This window comes from Puma concolor, chromosome B2 (genome assembly GCF_028749965.1).
Source record: "Puma concolor isolate L17-30 chromosome B2, mPumCon1.1.hap2, whole genome shotgun sequence".
Classification (NCBI taxonomy): domain Eukaryota; kingdom Metazoa; phylum Chordata; class Mammalia; order Carnivora; family Felidae; genus Puma; species Puma concolor.
Window position 1 is genome coordinate 21,808,244 of NC_141671.1, and position 24,439 is coordinate 21,832,682.

The 24,439-nt window shown below is 45.2% G+C and overlaps 1 protein-coding gene across 6 annotated transcripts in view; it reads right to left on the reverse strand.

Annotated features, from left to right (window-relative positions):
- Window positions 1-24,439, reverse strand: part of RREB1 (ras responsive element binding protein 1) — a 183,244-nt gene that overhangs the window by 130,790 nt on the left and 28,015 nt on the right. For 2 of the 6 annotated variants that reach the window (XM_086706351.1, XM_086706352.1), the window contains exon 1: window positions 2,920-3,354. The exons of 1 other annotated variant lie outside the window; for it this stretch is intronic. The gene's annotated coding sequence lies outside the window, so the exon portion shown is untranslated. Of the gene's footprint in view, window positions 1-1,434; window positions 2,856-2,919; window positions 3,355-24,439 lie in introns of those variants that run through there. 3 more of the 6 variants (XM_086706347.1, XM_086706348.1, XM_086706349.1) reach the window with 3 other exon arrangements.

Here is a 24,439-nt window from a genome sequence, read left to right on the forward strand (position 1 = left end):
CAGCAAACCCTTTAAAAACAAAACATACAAAAATGCAACCTGTTTAGCAGTATTTTTAAGAATGATAAAACAGAGCAAGTTCATTAGCAGCCTAAAATGGAGCACAAGCTAAACAAATAACTAAATCAAAGGGCTCTCCCTTTCTTTTGTAAAAGTGGGGGTGGGTGGGAGGGAAGGTGTTTTTTCACACATTTAAAACTTGATAAAAGACATTCAAATGTTTAATTCATCAGTGTAACCAAAGCTCAAAACACATCAAAGCAGGATCCATCAGCAGGTACCCAGAGAGCTCCTTCCAAAATGCAAAGGTAAAACACAAACAAACAACAACAACAACAAACCAGACATTAGTGGCTCACCGGTGCATAAATTATTTGAACACTAATTTCGGACCCATTTCTTCAAAAGTTCTGTGTAACAACTGGAAGGAGCACAGAACTAAATGTTTAAGAAAAGAAAAAAAAGTTTAAGTCAGGGCTCCAGCCTCCAACTTAGACTTCCGGGTTGCACTATGTCTTAGAACCATACCTGCCTACTCGAAAAAGCACCAGGTCTAGAGGATGCTTCTAAGGGCTATGGGTGGAGGGGGGAAATAAACAACCAAAACCCAAGAAAAAGCATTCTTTGCTTTGCAGTTCCCTTTTCTCCACCTTCCACTTCAACTAAACTTATTTCAGAACACACTCATGCGCATGCACAGACCACTTCGTGTCTAAAAGAAAAAAAGCTCTCAAAAATATGGGATGCACATTAGCAACTCAGCCTTTTGCAGAAATCATCTCAAGTCTCCTCTTAGAGACCGAAATACCTAGCTATTTCCAGCATCCCTATCCAACAGACAAACTTTATTTCCATTGGCGTTTACAAGGCTAAGCTTAAATCTAAACTCTGAAACAAGCATGAGGGTTACTTTTTCTACTGATGAAAACCCTCAGACAGGTTTTTCAGCACACCAAAAAAAGTTATACTTTTTATTCACCCTTCTATCTCTCTCCACCACCACCACCATCCCCCCAAAAAGAAGAAAAAAAACTCCAAAGTGCCCCGAATGTGTGCTGCTGCTGGCTCTGAAGCCGTGTAGAATTTCGTAATGGAATGTGAACTGCTCGTCCGGATCTGGGCTCACGTTCTATCTTCTAACCAGTAAGGAGCGAGGGAGGGCAAATCTGCTGAGCAAGGAGAAATACTTTCCTCCTCTTTTATAACCCATCACGGATGCATCGCGGACGCTGGACGCGAGCTGCACGCGGCGCCTGTCAACCCGCCCACCCGCTGGCCGGTCCCCGCGACCCCGGGGTCCTCGTGCCCCCTGCGCCCCTCCCCTGCCCGGGGCCGCCCCCGCCCTCCCCCCCCCCCCCCCCCCCCGCCTTGCCCTCCCGAAAAGGAAAGTGGCCCAGCCGAGAAGTGGGCTCGGCCGCCGCGTCCCGCACTCACGAGTCTGCTCCGGCCCCGTGAGCGGCCGGGGAGCGAGTCACCACATCCTCGACGCGACCCTCGGCCCCTTCCAGAAAACACGCCGCTTCCCAGGGAGGGGGCCGGCGACGGGAAGGACCTCCCCTGCTCCTTAGCAACCATTAAGGTCGCAGTTTCCTAAGAGACCGCGAGTGGGGAGGGGGCGCGGGGGGCCGGGCTCGAGGCCGGGTGGGGGGGGCTGCACTGGGTCCCCTGCCCCTCGACGCCGGCCCTCCTCCCCCACCCCCGCCCCGGCTCGGCGCTGCGGGCCGGGATGGGAGGAGGACGGGAAGCCCCAGAACTCGGGAAAAATTGGTCCAGCGGGCGGCGGACAAAAGTTTCCGAGCGCGCTCCACAGCTGGGCGGCGAAGCGGGCCCGGCGGCCGGCCCCGCCTCGGATGCTCCCGGCCTCCTTCCTGTGCTCGTGACGGCGCCGGGTGCCGAGGTTCTCCCCCCCCCCCCCCACCGCGATGCAGGCTCCGCTCCACACCGATGGCTCCCACGAAAACACGTACACCGCCAACGGAAGGGGCCAGGGAACAATACGCGCGGACACGGCTCCAGCCCCCTCCTCCCCCCGGTCACCCGGGGACGGTGGTCGGCGTGACCCCCAGCCAGGAGCGGGGGACGGGGGAGGGCGCAGGGTTGCCCGCGGCCCCCTCCCGGCCGGCGCCGTCCGCCAGGGAGGATCAAAGTCCGCGGAGCTGGGCGCGGCGGATGCTCCCACCGCGCAGCCCCGAGCGGGCATCCCCGAGCGAGCACCCCAGGCGGGCACCCCCGGATACCTTGCGGCGGCGGGCGGGCGCCGTCATCTCCGCGCTTCTCGGCCCGAGAGGGACTCGAAAGTATGTAGGAGAAAAGTTTCCCCTCCCACATGGGGGGGAGGATGTCGGGGGAGAGAGGGCGGAAGATGGAGAGCAGCGCTGGGAAGATGTTTCTGGCCGGCGGTGCGCGCACCATCCGAGTCCCCGCGGTGCTGGTTAAAAATAAATTCCGCGGCGGGCGCGGCGGCGCGGGTCGGGCCGGATTCCTGCGCTCGGACGGCTAATATGGATGCGCATCAGGTCCTGGCGGCGGGGCGCTGCGGCGGCCGCGGCGGCTCGCGCTGGGAGCTGGTTGGCAGAGCCGGCAGCTCGGGAAGGGGAAAAGGAGCGGAGGAAGGGGAGGAGGAGGAGGAGGAGGGGGAAGAGGGGAGGAGGAGGAGGAGGAGCGGCCCGGCGCGCAGCCCGAGGGGAGAGGGCTGCCCAGCTCATCCCCGGCCGGCCCCAACGCCCCGAGCGCACGTAGCGCGGCGTGGGGCGCTCGGGTCCTCGGCTCCGGGGAACGCCGAGTTGAAAAAGTACAACGCGCTCTGCACACTTCACCCTCCCCATCCCCAAAAGTTCTTTAAAAGGTCGCTCCCACTCAGCCCTAGACATCTCGCTGCCACCCGAGTACCGGGAGCCTGAACCCCGGGCGCGTACTTACGGCCGGGCAGGGCGCTTGGCTCCCAGGCATGATGCAGTGGGGACCGGTGGGCTTCGGGGAGAGAACGAGGAGAGATGCAAACTTGTTCCGGAAAAGGAATCAAAATGGCGTTTCTGGATGTGCAAAGTTCATCAACTCCGCAGTCACTTCCCCTCCTCCTCTTCTCCCACAGGGAGGGAGGTGGGCGAGGAGCTGGCGACCCCGGCGCCCCAGCCGTCGTCCCGGCCCCCGCCTCGGCCCCCCGCCCCGTTTCTTCACCCGCACGCTCGGAGACTCGCTCTCCCCCTCTCACCCTGATAAGTAGACACATCACGTGTTGCTCCTGCGAGTCTCCTGGGGACGTGTTACTGAGCGGCGGCGGCGGCGGCTCCAGCTGGGGGGTGGGGGGGATCCGCGGTACCCGCGGGTCCCCACCGCCGCCCCCACCCCGATTTTAGCGGGGTGACCGCAGTTTCCATCCCCGGATGGATGGAGGTGGAGTCCCCCACCCCACCCCCACCGCAGCCCCAGGTTTGCCCCACGCCCTCCGCCGGCGCCCCGGGCCAGGGGAGGGCCGGGCCGCCCCAGGGGAAGGGTCTGGGCCGTCGCAGCTGAGCGCGATCCCGATCGGCCCTGCGCTCGCCGGACGGCCACCTTCGAGGACCACCGCGCCCCCTCCCCGGCAGCCCCTCACTTGCTGGCAACTCCCCGCCCCCGGCTTTCCATCACTTCACTCCATGGTTTGTTTCACTATTTTAACGGAGGAGACGGATAGGCAGCGATGCCCGGGAGGCGCGAGAGGGGCGCCCCGGGGGGCCGACAGGGGGTAGCATGGGGGTCGGGTTCCCCCGCCCCGCGCCGCCCCGCTTGGTCACGGAGGCAAACGGGAGGGTGAGCCCCACCCGCGCCGTTCCCTCTCCACGCGGTCCTCGCTCTGCATCCAGGTGGGGCGAGTAGATGATGGGGCAAGAGATTAAGGAACCAGCGATTCACCCCGCCCCCAACTTCGGGCTGTTTCCCCGAGCCCGGTCCTTCTAGCGCTGGGGCTGCCGCCCGGGAGCGTATTCTCCGTCCAACAAATTCAACTCTGACCGGCTTTTGTCACCTTCCCTTCCCCACACTCCACAATTGAGGCTTGAGCGGGGGTTACCTCGCCCCCAAGGGGCTGAGGATGGCACAGGCTCCTACCGCCGCTGTGTCCCCACCCCGCGACGGCACGGGCTGATGCTGTGTCATCCACGTCGCCCTCCGAGGCACCAGGGAAGCCACACGCAATATCTCTTTCTTTCAGAGGGCTCCTGTTTCAACTCTGAAAAGTAGGGGCCCTCTTCGGAGCTGCTTGCTCTCCATCCCCAAGGCGGCGGCTGCCACCACGCTTCAGCGTGGCTGTGGCGGCCCAAGTTATCACCGAGCCCCAGAGAAACCAGGCCTGGGCTGTGCTTCCTCCAACAAGCAGCTGACATGTTTCCCACTGTTAATACTTTTCCAACCGGGGTTCTGAGAGGAGCCTTCTCTCGCCCTTAGGAAACCTCTTTAGACAGGGGTGATTGTGGTTTTGGAAAATAAATGCCCCCCTGCCCCCAGTTTCTGAGAACAAACGTGCCTCCTAAATAGTTGTAGAGAATACTACTGTAGAATTAGGCGTTTGAGACCAGTTAGGCAAGACGATGTTATAGGTACACAAAGCTGCCTACTCTGTACTTACTATGACCTTTGACCCTGGCTCTACCACACCAGCTCCTCTGAGGACACTTGCATGCCATACAAAGTTGTAAGCCCCATCATGGGCCTTTAATTTGTGGCCTTCAATGGAATTCAGGTTTTCGGGGCTGCAGATGGAAAGAAGTGTCTATCTAGGGTGGATTAAGGATTCTGGTCAAGATAGAACTCTACAGAACCAAGCAAAAGCAGTTGGACCATTAGCCTGGAGATAAGTAGGCTGAACCACTGCCCAAGAGGGAACTGATTCAGCTGCTTGCTTCTCTGACGTCCAGAATCACCAACATTAAGTTTTCAGAACCTGTTAGGTTTCCCAGGGTCTGCTGTTCACTGAGGAAAACTCTACTCAGAGAAACTTCAGCACTTGCATTTTCCTATGCACCACCCCCACCCCCTGACTCCACATCCCCAAGTGTGTTTATCAAGTGCTTTTGTGAAGACAGGCATGCCTGAGGAGGAAGTGAGCAGGTCTCTAAGCAGGAGTAACAGTTCACATGGTCACCATAGAATTGTGTCTGGAGCTTCCGAGTTGTAGTGTGTTCCACTAAGAAGGCAAAGGAAGGGCCAGGTAGGGAACGCTAGTTTATTTACTTGCCTTGCCTCAAGATTCCAGTCTCCCCAGCAAGTGGTAGGTATTGCATAGGAGCATCAAAATTGGAATTTTGCTTGTAATTGAGCTCATTCTGTAAAATACACTCAAACCTGCAAAGCTACATGAATTTTTATGGCAAATCACTACCTTTATAATGTCATCTAGATAATTCTGGCAACTAAAAAGAAAACAGTTTAAAAATAACTTATAAAAATTAAATTTTAGGGGCGCCTGGCTGGCTTTTCAGTAGGGAATGAAACTCTTTTTTTTGTTAATTTTTTTTTTACATTTATTTATTTTTGAGAGACAGAGAGAGGCAGAGCACAAGTGGGAGAGGGGCAGAGAGAGGAAACACAGAATCCAAAGCAGACACCAGGCTCTGAGCTGTCAACAAAGAGCCCGACTCAGCTCGGACTCTGAGCCGGAGGCTTAACCGACTGAGCCAACCAGACGCCCCAGGGCATGTGACTCTTGATTCAAGCCCCACGTTGGGCCTGGAGCCTACTTAAAAAATAATAATAATAATAATAATAAAATAAATAAATAAATAAATAAATAAATAAATAAAAATTGAATTCTAATGATACTGGGTTCTGTGTTCATCTTTTCTAGCTAATTAATAAATTTGGAGTCAAATGACTTGTTCAAAGTTCTGTTTGTTCATATTCATATAAATCTCATTTATCCAACAAATATTTATTGAACATCTAATAGGAAAAAAGAGTCATGCTATCAAAACCACAATGAGAAAGATGCCTCTCCACACCCACTTAGGATGGCTAAACTCAAAAAGATAAATACTAACAAGTGTTGACAAGGATGTGGAGAAATTGAAACTCTCCTACATTGCTGGTGAGAATGTAAAATGGTGCAGCCACTTTAAAAACAGCTTGGCAGTTCGTCAAAATCCTAAACATAGCGTTACCATATGACCCAGCCATTCCACTTCTAGGTACATACACAACAAATGAAAACATATCCACACAAGAACTGGTACACAAATGTTCACAGTTGCATTATTCATAATAACTAAAAAAGTGGAAACAACCCAAATAACCACCAATTGATGAATAAATAAAATGTGATATATCCATACATGGAATATTAGTCAGAAGGAATGAAATAGTGATACATGCTACAATGTGATCAACACTGAAAACATACTAAATAAGCCAGACCCAAAAAGGCAAATATTGTATGATTCTGTTTATATGAAATATTCAGAATAGGCCAATATATAGAAACAGAAAGTAGACTAATGGTTGTGGAGGGTTGAGAGTTTGGGGGATTTGGGGATTGACTACTACCGTGCATGGGGTTTCTTTCCGGGGTGATGAAAATGTTAAGTGGGTGATTTGTACAGTAAGTTATATCTCGATCAAGCTGATATGCTTACACATCAAGAAATTGTGCTAGATTCTCTAGCAGAGAAGTGATACAAAAATGGATAATTCATATCCATTGCCTTAAAAGAATTTATAGTCTAATCTCTGCATCCATATGAAGTAAGCATGAAATGCAAACCAACATATTAAAAACCATTAAGTTGGTGCGAGATTCAGGGGCTCAGAGAAAAGAGATCTCTTCTAGTAAGAGCAATCAGGGAGGGGCAGCCGGGTGGCTCGGTGGGTTAGGTGCAACTCTTGATTTCGGCTTGGGTCATGATCTCATGGTCATGGATTCAAGCCCTACAACAGGCTCTCTGCTAGGCCTAGAGCCTGCTTAAGATTCTCTCTCTTTCCCTCTTCTTCTGCCCCTTCCCTACTCACATTCTCACACACTGTCTCTCTCAAATAAGTGAATAAATAAACAAACAAACAAAAAACAATCAGGGAAAGCTTCATGGAAGAGAAAGCCAATGGAGTTGAGCCATGGAGAACAGCTAGAAATTTTGCAGATGGAGATTGGGATTAGAATCAGCAGATGCAAAGGCATGATTGTAGCAAGTCATGGGTCCTGTTCACAGATCCGGATGGCATCTAGTATGGCTGGATTATGACATATACAGGGATATGCAGGTGACATGACCAAAAAGGCAAACAAGCTGAGGCTCTACCACAAGGAATTTTGAATACTATGCATGGAAAACCTCAGGTATGAGGGCCTGAACTAAGGTAGGGGTAGAGAAGGAATGGAGAACAGAAGATCAAGAACCACTTCAGAGGAAAGCCAGAAAAGCAACTGGTGGACCAGGGATGGGGGTGTAAGGGAAGCGAGGGCCCTGATGATGCCTGGGTCTTAGGTGACTGAAGGAAGGACTGACAAAAAGAGAAAGTCAGGGGTAGAAGCCCATTCGAGATGGAAAGTGACAGAGCAGGGGATACTGAGCTTGAGGTGGGGATAAATGGGAACCATAGTTTTCTGTGCTATGCAAAGGAAGAGAATCAAGAAGGAGGAGGAGGTGGACATTGGAGAAGGCTGCATGGATGAAGTGACATTCACGGAAGCTCACGAGATATGTAAGGTGTCCCCTAGGCAGAGAGGAGGGGGCAGGGCACTCCAGACACAGGGAGCAGCAAGTAGTAAGCACAAGGGCACAGAGGCGGAAAACAAGGTCAGTTTCCAGAACTGCAAATACCTCACTCTGTGGCTGGGGCAGAGGGAGGAGGGGAGGTGGCAAGAGATGGAGCTGGAGAAATAGCCAGTGGGCCGGACCGCTAAGAGCTCTGGGCACCTTGCAGCTGACTTGGACTTTATCCAATGGTGAGGCCCTGAAAGGCTTAAGGAGGAAGGCAGACAGAGCCTCCCTCCGAGGACTGTGGAGAAGGGTCTGGAAGACTTGAGACAGGAAGGCTAGTTAGGGATTAACAGAAGAGTCTGCCTAAGAAATACTGAGGACCCAGGGAGCCCTGGCTGTAGAGGTAGGGAAGAATGGACTCATTGGAAATACAATTAGCATGTAGATTCCCCAGAACTTGACCAATTTGATATGAGAGAAGGGAAAAGAATCCCTCTGGAGCTGTGACCAAAAGGTGTGGAACCGAAAGATAGGAAATCACGGCAGCCATGGTGGAGTGATGACAGCAAAAACAGTGGGACAGGTGGAGGGACTAGACCAGGTAGGAGGTGTTACAGAAATGAAACTCACTGGGCTTGGGCCCAACTGGTTGTGGCATGAGAAGAAGGGAGAATTAAGAAGACTTCTTCCCTGAGCTCAAGTTTGGTACATGGGTGGGTCCTGGGTCCACTGACCAGCGACGTGACTGGTGGCGAGAGGGGGTGGTCTGTGGAAGATGAGAGGAAGCTGGAACCAGGGAGCAGGCCCGAAGACACACCTTAGGGACAGAGCAAATGGGCAGCAAAAACTAGAGGCTGAAGCCAAGGGAGAATGCCCGCAGTTTACGTGGGTGATGAGGGAGTGACAAGTGGGTTCTCTCCCTCTCTCTTTCTTCCTCTAAAGAAGCAAAAGAGCCAAGGAAGTAAGGGCTGTCAAGGGAAAAGATGGTCAACAGTGTTAAAATACAGAGAAATCAAGGCAAAGGGCCCAAAAAGGAATGAAGTCGGTAAGTCGATTTGAGAGCGCAAGGCAGGGCCAGCACACAGGGGGTTCCAGAACCACTGGAAGAGGAGGGGAAAGCCATGCTCTGTTGAGAAGTTAGGTGATGAAGGGAAGGGAGAGAAAGGATCAGAGCAGCTAGTATTTACCGAACCCCTACTATGTGCCAGGCACTGTTCTGAGGGCCTCATGTGTATTATCTTGCTTACCCTCTCCACCCTTCAATCTGGGAGGTGCCCTTATCATCCCTGTTCTGTAACTGACAAAACCGAAGCAGAGTCCCAGTGTCACATGGCTGAGATGCACACCACACTATCTGACCCCGGAACCCACTCTTTTATTGTTGTTGTCCACCAATTCAGAATTGAGTGGTCTGCTAACAAAAAATGCCTACTTGATTGGACTAATCTCAATAAAATGCTCTTGCTTTGCAGAAAACCATTGTCTGTGCAGTTGTTTTTACAAGGATTTAATTAGCAAGGTAAGTCAATGTACAACTTTAATTTTTTTTTTTAACCATTTATTTTTGAGAGACAGAGAGAGAGCATGAGTGGCAGAGGGGCAAAGAGAGGGAAACACAGAATCCAAAGCAGGCTCCAGGCTCTGAACTGTCAGCATAGAGCCCGACGCGGGGCTTGAACCCATGGACCACGAGATCATGACCTGAGCCCAAGTTGGATGCTTAACTGACTGAGCCACCCAGGCACCCCGATGTACAGCTTTAAGATGGCTAGTTTGGTTTATAACCATCCACCCTTCACAAAAGCCTCAAGCACAAACTCTTTCTGTTCTCTAAGTACTATGCTCTGTATGTACAGACAACATTCTAAAGCTATAGCCTGATATTTTGTATACCCAGGACAGCGAGGCTGAAGATGATGTAGCAGAATCTACACTCTTAATGTCTATACCACTGGTTCTCAGCTGCAGTGATTCTGACCCCACCCCCACCCCTACCGGGGGATGTTCAGCAATGTCTGGAGACACTTTTCATTGTCACAGGTTGGGGGAAGAGTACCACTAATATCTATGGGTAGAGGCCAAGGATACTTCTTAACATCCTACAAGGCACAGGACAGCACTCACAGCAAAGAATTACGTGGCCCCATATGGCAATACTGTCAAGGTTGAGAACCCTTGCTTGATGGTGCCTTGAAGATTATCTCGAGGAATATCAGCGTCCAGGAAAGAGGTTTTAGAATGGGTAAACCACCCAGACCATTTATGTCACCAGGAAAGGAATGTGGATCCACAGAGGGAGAGAATACAGATATATGAAATAGAAAACAGCTTCTGAAGGAAGGTGTGTGTGTGTGTGTGTGTGTGTGTGTGTGTGTGTGTGTGTGTGTGTCTGTCCATGGCAGAGAGATCAGCCTTGCAGGAAAAGAGGGATACTTCCTATTCCATGACAGGAGGAAAAAGAAAAAGAATACTAGGAGCATACTGAGAGATATTGCTGGGAAACAGGCAAGTTGTGGGGCTTCACACCTGATGGTTTTGAATACAGAAAAGGGGCAGAGCCAGACAGCAAGCTGAGCAGCATGGGGCTGAGGCTTGAAGAGAGAAGACATTTAGGAGTTGGTGGTAGAAAAATTCTGCTGTTTTAGCTTCAATGCCATGGAGCCACAGAGGAGAGAAAACATATGGTAGGGATTATGGACAGTTGGAAACTGAAATGACTAAAATCCATCACAAGGGAGATGACACTGAGGGGGCAGGGTCTGAGAATCAGGAGTGGTCGTGGCCATGGAGGTGAGGGGGCAAAGCAGGGGAGAGAGCGAGGAGGGTGCAAAGGACTGAGGGGGGCTGAGACCAGGGAGGTGGACAAAGGCTCAGGAGAAAGAGGAAAAAAGGGACAGAGCAGAAATTCCAACCACGGGGTTGAAGGACATGGAGAAAGCTATGAAGAAGGGCCAGGACATGAGTCCTTGACACGGGGGGTCTTGTCACTGAAAATGAAGGAGGGGACAGGCTCGAGAGGAAAATCATGGAGTTGGTTCCTCAGGATATCTTGAGGGAAGTGTGTCTGAGAGATGAGTACGTGACCCGCACAAATGAGAAGAGGGGGGCATAAGCAGATGGCACCAAAGTCAGAGGAGTTCTTAAAGGCTAAATTGGGTCTCCCCCAAACTGACATGTCAAAATCCTAGTCCCCAGGACCTTAGAGTGTGACTGTATTTGGAGATATGGCCTTTACTGAGGTAATTAAGGTTAAATAAGGTCATAGGGAAGGGCCCTGGTCCAATAGGACTGGTGTCCTTGTGAAAAGAGATTAGGACACAGATACACACGGAGGGAAGACCATGTGAGGACACAGGGACAAGGCGTCATCTACAAGCCAAGGAGGAGGCCTCGGGAGGAATCAGTCCTGACGGCACCTTGATTCCAACTTCCAGTCTCCAGACCTGTGAGATAGACATTTCTGTCGTATATGCCCCCAGCGCATGACACTTTGTTATGGCAGCCTGAGCCGACTGATACAGCAGGGAAGGATGTGAAAAGATGGTGAGCGTGGCACGGAAGGGACAGTAGAAAGTGTGTTCCTAGACTCCACGGCCTCCTTTGTGAGTTGGAGAACTAGTCTCCTGGAGGAAAGGCTTTTAAAGGAAGTGATGTCTCTAAAAACAAACCAAGTTTCCATCCAGGTGCAGAGGGAGGGGAAGCACCATGGAGGAGTCTGTCTTAGAACAAGGGGGTCTGCGTCTTCAGTGGATTGCACACCTCTTGTAAGTGGGGACCTGCCCTGCTAACAATTTCTCTGCCCCAGTGCTAGTGCAGGGACTGGAATATTGCAGGTTCTTAAGGAATCTCTCTCTCTCTCTCTCTCTTTTTTTTTTTTTTGCAAAGTGTGCAGAGGTGGAGGGATGGGAATGACAAGGGTTGGGGGCACAGGGAAGCTTCTTTGCCCAGGAAGGGGTTGACCCAAGAGTGACACGTACAGCAGAAAGCTGACAGGCAGGTGGAGAGATGTCCTTTAGAGTTTCCAAATCCCGTTAGTAATGCAGCCGAATAAAGTCTCCCTCTCAGACAAGGAGCACAGTCATAGGGATGGGCTACTGAGAACACCTTCATACAACTTCTGTTATCCCAAATACATTAGCTACTCAGATAACTAGAGGGATGCATTATTTCTGGTGGCTGACAGTTTTCCCTTTATATGTGAACCATTTGGAGTAAAATTAAAAAAAAAATTTTAATGTTTACTTATTTTTGAGATAGAGAGAGACAGAGCATGAGCAAGGGAGGGGCAGAGACAGAGGCAGACACAGAATCTGAAGCAGGCTGCAGGCTCCAGGCTCAGCTGTCAGTACAGAGCCCGACGTGGGGCTCGAACTCAGGACCGCGAGATCATGGCCTGAGCCGAAGTCGGACGCTCAACCAACTGAGCCACCCAGGCGTCCCATGGAGTAGAATTTTTTTCTAAAATGTACTATGCACTGCTTGCTTTTTCTCCCTCTGCTAAAAAAGTCAGAAAGTTAACATAGGAACAAAAGGGAATTATTGTAAACTTCAAATATTATATTGGATTGCCATACAAACGTAACTTCTTATAAGAAAGATTTATACTAGGCCCAGAATGATCCCATCCTCAAGAAACTCTTCATCCTTGAAGGTATGTAATAGCTATTTCCTAGCATACCTTTAGACTCCACAGTAAATTCCAATTTGAGTTTTTGCCTGCTCTTTCTTTCTAAAAATTTTTTTTAACGTTTATTTATTTTTGAGACAGAGAGAGACACAGCATGAATGGGGGAGGGGCAGAGAGAGAGGGAGACACAGAATCGGAAGCAGGCTCCAGGCTCTGAGCCATCAGCCCAGAGCCCGACGCGGGGCTCGAACTCGCGGACCGCGAGATCGTGACCTGAGCTGAAGTCGGACGCTCAACCAACTGAGCCACCCAGGCGCCCCTTGCCTGCTCTTTCTTATTTTTCCTCCCTCCTTATCTGGCTATCCCTAGTCCCTTCTTTCTGAACTCAGTGTGCCTGCCAATAGCAACCTCCTCTTCCGTTTCTAATTGATCAATTCCAATCCACAGTGTTAAGAAACTGGATAACCAACACTGCTAGAAATGTGTCGAAAGTCAGCCTGAAGCCCAGCACCTCTTTTGCTGCCCAGAAGCCAGCAGTTGCTTATTTCCTGATTATCCGTTGGGTTTTAGATTGATAAGTTGTTAGCGTACTTCTCAACTATAAAAGTGTTTGAAAGATATCGGCATGTTAAGCCATATTAAGCCAGCTTTCCCTCCATGATAAAAGTTCATCATTGACTAGAATTTCATGTAACTTCAGGGGACACAAAAAGAGCCAGTTGTCCGTCCCTTTCCACCTTCAGGCAAGATGGCTGGTATTAGAAAAGTTGCTCTACTCTCATTGGATTAAGAGTCTTTCTTTGTTTTTAAGACATGTACTTATAATTCAATATTTGTTTCTTTGTGGGAGAGAACTCTTCATTCATGAGTATAAATAGGGAAAATAAATACTTCTTCAATACGCAGTATGTATATGTAACTTTGTGTGTTCAATTGAGAATGCGCGAACCAGAGTACTACTTCTGCAGTTTCCGGTAAGCAGACCCCCAAATGGGACTTGTAAGTAGAGACCATTGACAGTGCTTTACTATTCCCAATGGCTCTGTCTACCCTGCCTGGCCACTGGCCATCTTGCCCACAAAATAGGCCCCAGGTCAAAGGAACAGACCAGAGTTTTCAGCTGTTTTAACTGTAATGCTAAGGAAATTGCAGAAAATCACGTGACAGGATAGCCATAAAAAAACCCTGACCATTTGTAAACTGGCGACAACAATGTGTATACACACATTTCTGTCCTAATAGACAGAAATCTCTCTTTCCCTCAGAAAGAAAGACAGTCCTATCGAGGGCTTCTGTGTCATTTCACAGTGAATGGGGAACTGGGATGATCTGACCCCCTGCCTCTGACTTCTGTAAGGCAACGGACTTAGCAATTTTGGGCACTTGAACGTGCACACCTTAGGTAAATAATGGAGTACGTTTTTGGGGCACCTGGATGGCTCAGTTGGTTCAGCGTCCAACTTCTGCTCAGGTCACAATCTCACGGTTTGTGAATTCAAGCCCCACATTGGGCTCTGCGCTGACAGCTCAGAGCCTGGAGCCTGCTCTGGGTTCTGTATCCCCCTCTCTTTCTGCCCCTCCCCCACATGTACATGAATGCATTCTCTCTCTCTCAAAAATAAATATTTTTTTATTATTAAAAAATAATAATGGTGTACATGCTCAAAAAATCAGTACTTTAAAGTATGCAGGCTGATTTATGTTACTTCTCCACATGACTAAAGAAACTTGACATTCACTTATTCATTCAACCAGCAATGGGTAGGCACCGATGATGTTCCAGGCTCTATATATAACAGTAAACAAAGCACACAAGATCTCTGTCCTAGCAAGTCCTATAAAGATGTGTTATGTTTTTTTCTTTTTTTAAAGTTTCTTTATGAGAGAGACAGAAACAGTGTGAGTGGGGAAGGGGCAGAGAGGGAGGGAGACAGAGAATCCCAAGCAGGCTCCATGCTGTCACCATGGAGCCTGATGTGGAGCTTGAACCTATGTACCTGAGATCATGACCCAAGCCAAAACCGAGAGTCAGATGCTCAATTGACTGAGCCACCCAGGCACCCCAAGATGTATTATATTTTAATAAAATATCATGAAAACTTTAACAGGTATACTACAAGTTGCTTCCCTGGTGGGATTTTTCACAATAAAGGCAACATATACCTCTGTTGTGGGCTGAATTGCATCCCCCGCCCCCCACTCAAACTACAAATTCGTATGTTGAAGTTTTAGCCCCTAGTACCTCAGAATGTGACTGGGGAATAATTAAGGTAACATGATTCCACGTTACCTTACAGAGGTAATTAAGGTAAGATGACGAGGTCATTTAGGTGGGCCCTAACTATGGCTGGTGTCCCTATGAGAACAGAAGATTAAGACACAGACAAACGCATACACACAGAAGACCACATGAACACACAGGGAGAAGATGGACATCTGTAAGCCAAGGAGAGAGGCCTCAAAAGAAACTAACCCTGTCCACACCCTGACCTTGAACTTTTAGCCTCCAGAACTGGGAGAAATAAAGGTCTGTCGTCTAAGCCATCCAGTCTGTGGTACTTCGTTATGGCAGCTCTAGAAGACTCATATAGCCTCCAAAGCCTAAACTGTATCTGCCCAAGTATAGAGAATATCTGTAAGCTAAAACAACTTCATCAGAACTGTAAGCTAGGATGTCAGGATATAAGCACCTACACACAGACAAATGGAATGAGAAGACCTTAAAGGAGTAAGACGGTATTAGATGATACTATGGTAAGACAAGTTTGTGATAATCCTAGAACTAAAGCCAGTTGGAAACAATCTGTTTAAGAATCTAAAGTTAACTACTAAAACTCTCCTATGCCCATGGAACAAATAGTTCACACCTTTTTAAATGACCCTATAGAAGAATACTTAGTATTTATTTATTTACGTGTACTGTATTTACTTAGTAGGCTCCAGGACCACCATGGAGCCCAATATGGGGTCTGAACTCATGACGCTGAGATCAGGACCTGAACCAAGATTAAGAGGTGGATGCTTAACCGACAAAGCCACCTAGGCACCCCGAGTTTTTTAATACTTAATTTCATTTTAAAAGTTCGTGTTTTTTTTTTTTTTTTGAAGTGAAAAAAAAAACTGGCTACAAATAGGTAGCCCAATTTTTGTTAACAACAACACAAATTCATACTCACATATCAATTTGAAAAGACAGAAGGTATGGACACTAAAAAATTAAACAGTGCTTATTTCTAGGTAGAAGGATAGCTTTTCTTTTGCCATTCTACTGATCTCTGTTTTCTTTTCTCTACAATAAACATGGAATAATTTTGTTATAAAGAAAAAAATAATAGTATCATTATATCCATTACATGAAATGAAGATCTTTGATGTCATAGATACTTCTATCAAACTCAAAGATTTGAAGCAATTATTGACGGAATGTCCTAGGCAACGTAAATAGTTCAAATTTTATTTTTGTTATTATTTTTTTAATGTTTATTTATTTCTGAGACAGAGAGAGACAGAGAGTGAGCAGGGGAGGGGTAGAGACAGGGGGAGACACAGAATCCGAAGCAGGCTCCAGGCTCCGAGCTGTCAGCACAGAGCCCGATGAGGGGCTCGAACTCACAAACTGCAAGATCATGACCTGAGCCGAAGTCGGTCGCTCAACCGACTGAGCCACCCAGGCGCCCCAAATAGTTCAAATTTTAAAATGCAAAGCTCTCTCCACATCCAATTCATTCCTCTTCCTCACAATTTATCTGTGTAGTATAACTCCGCCAGTTCCTCATATTTCCTATGGATTTCAGCCATAACATCATATATCAGATCATGTTTTGTTCCTAAATTGAAATCCAAGTTTCAGGCTTCAGCCCAAAGAAGAGTTTTTCTTTCTCCTCAAGTTTCTCAGAAATTGGATTTCGTAAGGCAAAACAAGGACTGCAAATACCCTTGGAAGTGGCAGATTACAAAGGAAAGAGCAAGCACTGGGACGTGAGACAGCCCTGAGTCCCATCCTGGCTCTATTCCCTACCGGCTGTCACTAGTACAGGTGTGTCTAACTCTGACAAACTTCAGTTCCTTCAGCTATTAAACAGATGTAATAACCATCTGGGTACTGTCATGAGGATTAAAAGAGATAACATGCATAAAACATTTAAAAAAGGCATCTGGCCCATGGTAGGTGTGCTGTAAAGTACAGCTCTTAATACGTCTATAAAAATTTGAGGCTATTAACATTTTGCAAACACATAGATCTTAATGCAATAACATTATTAAGGTTACATCAAATTCCTTATGTAATCTTTAAAAAGAGAATAGTGCCACACCAAGGTCATTATTTCTTAACCGTTACATGATAATCATCCATTTATGTGTATGTATATATAGCTGGATTTATGTATATGTGCATATAAGATGCTTATAAAATAAAGTTGCACAGGGGTGCCTGGGTGGCAGAGTTGGTTAGGCGTCCAACTTCGGCTCAGAGGTCATGATCTCACTGTGGGTTCAAGCCCTGCATTGGGCTCTGTGCTGACAGCTCAGAGCCTGGAGCCTGCTTCGGATTCTGTGTCTCCCTCTCTCTCTCCCTGCCCTTCCCCTGTTCATGGTATGTCTCTTTCTCTCTCTCTCTCTCTCTCTCTCTCTCTCTCTCAAAAATAAATAAACATTAACAATTTAAAAAAAAGTTGCTCATTATCATTTTTAATGTTATTTAAATAACAAGATAAAGCAGTTATAACTGAAATGCGGAGTTGGAAATTTTCTGCAGTCATTAGAAAAATGGCTTATTTTATACAAAGGGAAGGACTTGAGTGATAGGACTCTATGATTGGTCAAACTGTTCCTGTTATTTCAGATGAATTTGGGGTAAGTGCTGATTTTCACATAATTACTTCAACAGAGAACCGGAGGCACATGGAGAGTACCAAGTATGTCCAACCCAAACAGCCAGTAGGTGGTAGAGCCAGATTTGGAATCTGTGGCTCAAGTTCTCTCTATTGCAGTGTATAGAATGACAGGAAACTTTATATCTATAGTGGGCTATACGTCTGTAGTTACAAACAGAAACACATATGCAATAATAAAAATAGGAGGGAGGGGCTCAGTTGGATAAGCGTCTGACTTCAGCTCATGTCATAATCTCACGGTTCGTAGCCTCAAGCCCTGCATCGGGCTCTGTGTTGACAGCTCAGTGCCTGGAGCCTGCTTCAGATTCTGTGTCTCCCTCTTTCTCTGCCCCTTCCCTGCTCACACTCTGTCTGTTTGTCTCTCTCAAAAATAAATAAACATTAAAAAAAATTTAAATAAAAAAAAATGGGAGGGAGAGGGGATGAATGCATCCAGATACTAAACGTGCAATAAAACTCAGATCCACACAAAGTATATATGCTATATACTATGCTTTAGTGCCAATGCAGTGAGAGATGACCAATGGAATCAAACAGAAAACCTAGAAGTATTTGGTCTACGATAAAGATGGTACTTCAGATCACTAGCGGAGAAAGATACATTGGTCAACATAGTTGAACAACCTGAAAGGGGAAAAAATTCACATCAAATACCAACTTCACACTACTTTACATCAAAAGGTAAAAGGTATTTCAAATGGATTAAAGAATTAAATGTAAAATATAAAATCCTAAAAGAACCAGAAGAAAAGTAGGTAACTACTTATCTGATCTTTAAGGATTATACATGGGCTTTTTAGGGAGAAGGAATAAACCATAAAGGAAAAGAAGTACATTTTCAATCACATTACGATTTAAATTTAAATACATTAAAGAAAACCCACTGTAGGCTAAAATGAAAGACAAATTACAAGCTAGGAGAAAAGCATATTTACAGGCAGAGTTGGTTAAGAGCCTCCATATAATTGGGGCACCTGGGTGGCTCAGTCGTTTGAGCGTCCGACTTCGGCTCAGGTCACGATCTCACGGTCTGTGAGTTCGAGCCCGGCGTCGGGCTCTGTGCTGACAGCTCAGAGCTGGAGCCTGCTGCAGATTCTGTCTCCCTCTCTCACTGCCCCTCCCCTGCTCATGCTCTGTCTCTCTCTCTTTGTCAAAAATAAATAAACATTAAAAAAATAAAAAAAAAAAAAAGAGCCTCAGTATAATAAAAGCTACACTTTATTGAGCCTTTATTAGGTGGAAGACATGTAAGCTCTCTGGACACAATATCTCCCCATAATCTTACAAGGGGGATACAGTTAGTTCCACTTTTAAAATAAGGAAATGGAGACACGGAGTGGCTAAGAAGTAACCTGTCCAAGGTCTCACAGCTAATAAGTAGCAGATCAGAGATGTGGATAGATGTAGATAGAATTGAGTTCACTCTTTTCCTCTCAATCACTGTGGACTCTTACAAGTCAATATTGAAAGAACACCTCCATTGCAAAATGGGCAAAGGATATGGAAAAGCAATCCAGAAAGGAAAACATATAAATACTTAAGTAACATATTTTTCATCTTCAACATCAGTAGTAATAATAAAAGAAATGCAAATTAAAACACGTGGTAAGATTCTTTTCTCTATCAGATAGGCAAAAAAAATATTTTAAAATGTCAACATCTAATTTTGGCAAAGCTGAGGAGAAAACATATATGTTGTTGTGGGAATGATATTATTTTAAATCACCTTAAAAGAAATTTGAAAATTTAAGTATTTTCCTCTTAAAAATGGCTCTTTTAGCCAGCCATTCCACTTCTTAAAAAAAAATTCTAGAAATTTTGCTAAAGAGATATACACAAAGATATTTGTATAAGGATGGTTGTCATTAGATTATTTGCTATTATGAAAAACTGGAAACAAGCTAAAAGTCTACTAATAGGCTTTTGATACATAAATGGCAGAACATTCACATGATGGGATAACATGTTAACCATCAGCAATCATGAAGTGTAAAATTGGGAAATGTTCAAAATATAGTATGTGAAAAATCTTACACAACTGTATGTGCTACTTTTAAGTTTTGTTTTCGTGCTCATGCACATTTTTCAAATTTTCTACAATGAATATATATTAATTTTGCATCAGGAAAACAATTGTTATTAAAATACCAATAAACTTGAAGCAGAAAAATAGGGAGTTTAAGATTACAGAATTTAAATATGATTTCTGGGGCACCTGGGTGGCTCAGTCAGTTAAGCATCTGACTTCAGCTCAGGTCATGATCTCATGGTCTGTGAGTTCAAGTCCCATGTCGGGTTCTGTGCTGACAGCTCAGAGCCTGGAGCCTACTTCGGAGTGTCTCCCTCTCTCTCTGCCTCCACCCCCCCCCCCCCCCCCCCCCACCGCACTCACACTCTGTGTCTCTCAAAATTGAATGTTAAAAAAAGTTTAAATATGATTTCTACCCAAAATTTAAATGTTCCAAATATTGGTAAACATGGGAATTCAAAATCAGAATCATTATAAGGAATCATTATAATCCTGTGAAACTCAAAGCAGATATAAAAGCAAGATACAGCTTTATAATATATAAAGAAACTAGTGGTTAGGCCACTAAAATGAAGAGGTATCTACCATCCCCCCTCCCCTTCCCACATTCACATATTTTACCCCCAAGGAGCTTAATTGATTTTCAGTATTCAAATTCACAGGAGGACTAATGAAGATCTTATGCAGAGACAGCTATTTTTAGAGGAAATAATAACCTGTATATTCAAAATAGAATTAATCTTTACTTTCTCTTTCCTCTCAGGTAACACTAACATAGTAGCTTGTAAATAAAGTTGCTCAAATTGTATGAATCTTCCAAGCTAACTGATTTCTAATTTAAAAACATTTAAAAAGTAAGAATTGAAATATACTTCTTCAACACATACAGAACAGCCATTTCGAACCATAGCCAACATTATACTTCATAATGAAAAGCTAGAGAAATACCTTTAAAAACAACAATAAAAAGCTCCAGATAGAAAAAAATTATGTATTGTTCTGTATAGGTCATGAAACAGATAAAGAAATTTAAATATTGAAAGAAAAAGTTAACATTATCATTACTTATAGATGATACCATCATAAAACGACAAAACCCAAAGAAATGAATGGAGAACTATATTCAAGAGAAGTTCAATAGTAATAGCTATCATTTATTGAACTCCAACATTGCAGCACTGATTTCCCAGAGTCATGTATCTTATTAGAAGTAGACCTGGGATTCAAACTCAATTCTGATTGTTTCCAAAGACCCCAGAGACTGTGTTCTTTTCAATATGTTTTTGCTTTGCTCTGTAAGGTGTATAGTTATAATGTACAAGTGCTCACACACACACACATACACACACACACGTCTTATCTAAAAGCAAGAACCATCACAACAGTACAACTTAAAAAACCCCATTCACAAAGCAAAAAATTCAACAAGGTTTGTGTGTCAGCAAGGAAAGGAAAAAATCCATCTCCAACATAATTTGGATATATATATGTATATATATATTTATATAATAAAAAGTAAAGATAGATGAAATAAGATTTAGATAGGAAGACTAAAATTATTTTAAGCATTTTTTAAATGTTTATTTATTTTTGAGAGAGAGAGAGCATGTGTGAGGTGGGAGAGGGGCAGAGAGAGAGGGAGACAGAGGATCCAGAGCAAGCCCCTCAGTGACAGCCGAGAGCCCAATCAAACTCGCTAACTACAAAATCATGACCTGAGCCGAAGTCAGACGCTCAACTGACGGAGCCACCCAGGTACCCCAGGAAGACTAAAATTTAATTTTCAAAACATATATTCTAAATTAATTTATACGTTAAACACAATTTCAATCAAAACTCCAACTGGATAACAAAATTTTACAGGGAGAAATGTTAACAAAAGAATTCCCACATGCATCTAAAAGAAAGAGGGGCGCCTGGGTGGCGCAGTCGGTTAAGCGTCCGACTTCAGCCAGGTCACGATCTCGCGGTCCGTGAGTTCGAGCCCCGCGTCGGGCTCTGGGCTGATGGCTCAGAGCCTGGAGCCTGTTTCCGATTCTGTGTCTCCCTCTCTCTCTGCCCCTCCCCCGTTCATGCTCTGTCTCTCTCTGTCCCAAAAATAAATAAACGTTGAAAAAAAAAAATTTTAAAAGAAAGAAACAGGTGAGAACAGCAAAAAAATTTTTACCAGAAAGCAATAGGAAAAAGGGGTACTAATTATTTAAAAAAATTATGTCTATACACTTACTGGAAGTCAGTTTACGATAAAGGAAACATCACCAATCATCAGAGAAGGAAAGAATTATTCAGAATTAATTATTGTTGCAATACTGGTTACCAATTTGGGAGAAAATATCAAGGTAAGTTCTTACCTCACACCATACACCCAAATAAACTCCTTATGAAATAATAATATCTAGTTAAATAGAGATGTATTTGTAAAGCAAAAAATAAAAATAAAAAAGATAAAAACAAAAGTTGTCAAATTCCTGGAGAGACAAAAAAAAAATGTATCATACTACTAGAGGAGAAAGAAGTTTTAAAACTTGAATGCAAATAAGGACAAGATATACATAAAATTCAAAATTAAAGGGACATAAAAAAAGGAAGACCATAAATAAATAACGACCACACTGAAGTTATGAACCTGCTCTATATCAAAACTAAAAAAGCAAAAAGCCAAACTGGTAAAAAAAAAAAAAAATCATTTGTAGCAAAAACTACAAAAGAAATATAAATTTAGCAAAAGAGTTCATTTTTCTCTATTAAGTTAGAAAAAAAATGCCCCAAATTTACCAGGATTCAATAAAATGAGTGGATACTCTCATATGCTGTATCACTAAAGGCACTGTAAATGGGCACACCCCTTTTGGAAAGCTTTATTTACATATTTTCTCTACATATCACTGTGATTATGTGGTTTTTTTTTAATAAGAGTAAAAAATGATTGGAAAGAAATTTACCAAAATGATAAAGAAATAACATCAGAGTGATGGAAATGGCTTGTATTTGGGTCTTGCATTTTCCCATTTATCCTGGAAACTAAGGCTTTTGTGGTGTCTCTAAAAATTTTTTTTTTAATCTTCATTTATTTTTGATAGAGTGAGAGAGAGACAGAGTGAGAGCCGGGGAGGAACAGAGAGAGAGGGAGACACAGAATCCAAAGCAAGCTCCAGGCTCTGAGCTGTCAGCACTGAGCCCAATGTGGGGCTCAAACCCATGAACTGTGAGATCATGACCTGAGTCTAAGTCGGACGGTTAACGGACCGAGCCACCCAGGCGCCCCTGTGGTGTCTTTAAAAGCAGTGGGAGAAGTAGTATGTTTTTGTAAAACTGAAAAATCTGTCAGTGGTTGAGTTAGTGTCCCAGCGAAGCACACCTGTCTACAGACTGGTCAAATCAAGTGCCTCTGCTCCTGCCCACGTGCTTGGGAGACGGAGCGTCAAGGAATCCCAGCCTACCCCAAGCGCTACAACGTCCTTTCTCCAGGATGGAGCTCAGAGTGAGTCGGATCACACGTCTCTCATCTGCAGTTGCCTAAAAGCCTCAGCGCTCAGCTAGAGCAGACCAGTGCAAGTGCTTAGATTCCTGGAGTCTGGGCAAAACAAAAGGGCTGAGGAGCCTACTCCTCATGCCTCGTTCCATTACACAGAAACACAATAGGAGAGTTCAGCTATGCATGCCACCAAACACCAACACTAAAATGATCATTGTCCAAAAACCATGAGATACCACCTCAGACCCATTAGTATCAAAAAACAACAACAACAACAACCGTGGGGCGCCTGGGTGGCTCCACTGGTTAAGCGTCCGACTTAGGCTCTGGTCATGATCTTGTGGTTCAGGAGTTTGAGCCCTGCATCTGTGCTGACAGCTCAGAGCCTGGAGCCTGCTTCACAGATTCTGTGTCTCCTTCTCTCTCTGCCCCTTCCCTGCTCATACTCTGTCTCTCTCTCAAAAATAAATTACAAATTAAAAAAAAAAAAAACTAACAGAAAACAACAACTGTTGGCAAGGATGTAGAGAGAATGGAATGCTTGTGCACTACTAGTGGGAATGTAAAATAGTACAACCTCCATGGAAAACAGTATGGCTGTTCCTCAAAAGAAAATAAAAACAGAATTGCCCCTATGGTCCAGGGATTCCACCTCTGCACATATACGCAAAAGAATTGAAAGTGGGGTCTCAAACATATTTGTTTTTTTTAATTTTTAATGTTTATTTATTTTTAAGAGAGAGACACAGAGTATGAGTGGGGGAAGGGCCTGAAGCAGGCTCCAGGCTCCGTGCTGACAGCTCAGAGCCCAACACGAGGCTCGAACCCACAATCCGTGAGACCATGACCTGAGCCGAAGTCGGACACTCAACTGACTGAACCACCCGGGTGCCCCTCAAACATATTTGTATGCCCATTATTCACAAAATGTGAATGCAGCCAAAATGTGGGAGCAGTGCTCACAGATGATGAATCGATAAACAAACAATGGAATATTATTCAGTCTTAAAAATGAATGAAGCATTGGCATGTGCCATAACACAATGAATCTTGAGAACATTATGCTGAGTGAAATAAGCCAGACACAAAAGGACAAATATTGTATGATTCTACTTGCACGAGGTCCCTTGAGTTGTCAAATTCATTGGAACAGAAAGTAGAATGATGTTTGCCCAGGGGCTGGGGTGGGTGAAATGGGGAGTTAGTGTTTAATTGGGACAGAGTTTCAGTCTGGGAAGACGAAAAGAGATCTGGAGACAGATGGTGTGACGGTTGCACAACAGCGTGAAAGTGCTTAATGCCACTGACCTGTGCATTTAAAAAAGGTTAAAACGGTAAATTTTATGTCGTGTATATTTTACCACTATATATATATATATATATATATATATATATATATATATATATACACATATATATGTATATATATATATATACACACACACAAACACACGTATATATACAAGCATACACACACACGTAAACACACACACATATATATAAACACCATTGTCACATGAATACTAAAGGCACCAGTCACATTCACTGTGTATTTTCTTCAAAGCTGCATATTGCTCCTAGGAACATCCTGGTGATAGAAAACGCACCTGTGGCTGGGTAAAGGGAACATACACTGAGCCATAGCCAGTTCTAGGCAACTGAGAGCAGGGTCATGCTTCGCGTGAGTCAAATCAAAGAAGAGCATGGCACACCGCACCAAACTGAGTGCTGGGACCATAAAACAAT